Source organism: Mustela lutreola, chromosome 4 (assembly GCF_030435805.1).
Source record: "Mustela lutreola isolate mMusLut2 chromosome 4, mMusLut2.pri, whole genome shotgun sequence".
Taxonomy (NCBI): domain Eukaryota; kingdom Metazoa; phylum Chordata; class Mammalia; order Carnivora; family Mustelidae; genus Mustela; species Mustela lutreola.
In genome coordinates, this window is record NC_081293.1 from 149879130 (window position 1) to 149880071 (window position 942).

The window sequence follows — 942 nt, forward strand, 5'->3', positions numbered from 1 at the left end:
TTCTATTCAAAAGGAAGCTTTTTCTTCATCAAATGTAGCTAGTAGATAACTACAATTAAAGACACTCTACAAAACAAAAAGCCCCAACCCATAAAAAGGGACATGATATTCCTAATGTTGTTCTCACTTTTCTCCCAGGCTCAGTCCAGTTCAAGATGTTGACAAACTTCAGGTATGGACCAAATGGAGAGAATTTGGCTTGAGTTATTAAGTGCTGAATGGAATTCTTGGCCAAGGATGAGAACCCTAATCTGATTAGATATGCTTCTCTGATGGGTTAAAGGATTTACCTGAGGCCAACAAAATAGGACTTGGTTACGGTTACAGGATCACATCCCTTCTCCCTGCTGAAAGTATGTTTTAATTAGAAAGGGGGAAAGCCTCTAGTATATAGGTAATACTTTATTATGCCAAGAAAGGTTATTTTTTAAGTGGATTTTTAAGTATTTGACATTTAATCTTTGAAAGTATCTTTTCCAGTGGTGGCCATTTTGCATTTGAATCTTCCAGAAGGTTGAGGTAGATTGTTAGCTTTAGTAAAATAGGGTTTGAGTTAAGCATGCACTTTTATATCAGAACATTGCTGACTGGACAACATATAGTATGTTGGGGAGTTCTAGTTACTTACTTGAAAATTTTTCTAAACATGATCTAGAAACCACCGGTTATTTCTTACTAGCACATTTAGTACTTGCTGCTCTAACTACCTGCTGTGATACTTCTTTTACAGGGCTGCTGCCTGAAGGAAGCTTTTCACGTAGATAATGTGTATTTGCACATGTGGTAATTTTTATTTATATATATTTATATGTTTTTCCTTCCTTTGTCCCTTTCATGGTAGCAGCAGAGGTGAATTTTGAGCAGGTGCCAAATAGCTTTAAGAACATCTACCTGCCCCATAGAGAATTTCATAGACTATAGTTCCATGTCTACCAGCCAACT

General features: G+C 36.5%; 1 non-coding gene across 1 annotated transcript; it reads left to right on the forward strand.

The window, feature by feature from the left end:
- The first annotated feature begins 228 nt into the window (after positions 1 to 228).
- On the forward strand, positions 229 to 299 carry LOC131831043 (small nucleolar RNA SNORD93). Its single transcript, XR_009353558.1, has one exon. It is a non-coding gene; the product is annotated as a small nucleolar RNA SNORD93 (small nucleolar RNA).
- The last annotated feature ends 643 nt before the right edge of the window (positions 300 to 942 follow it).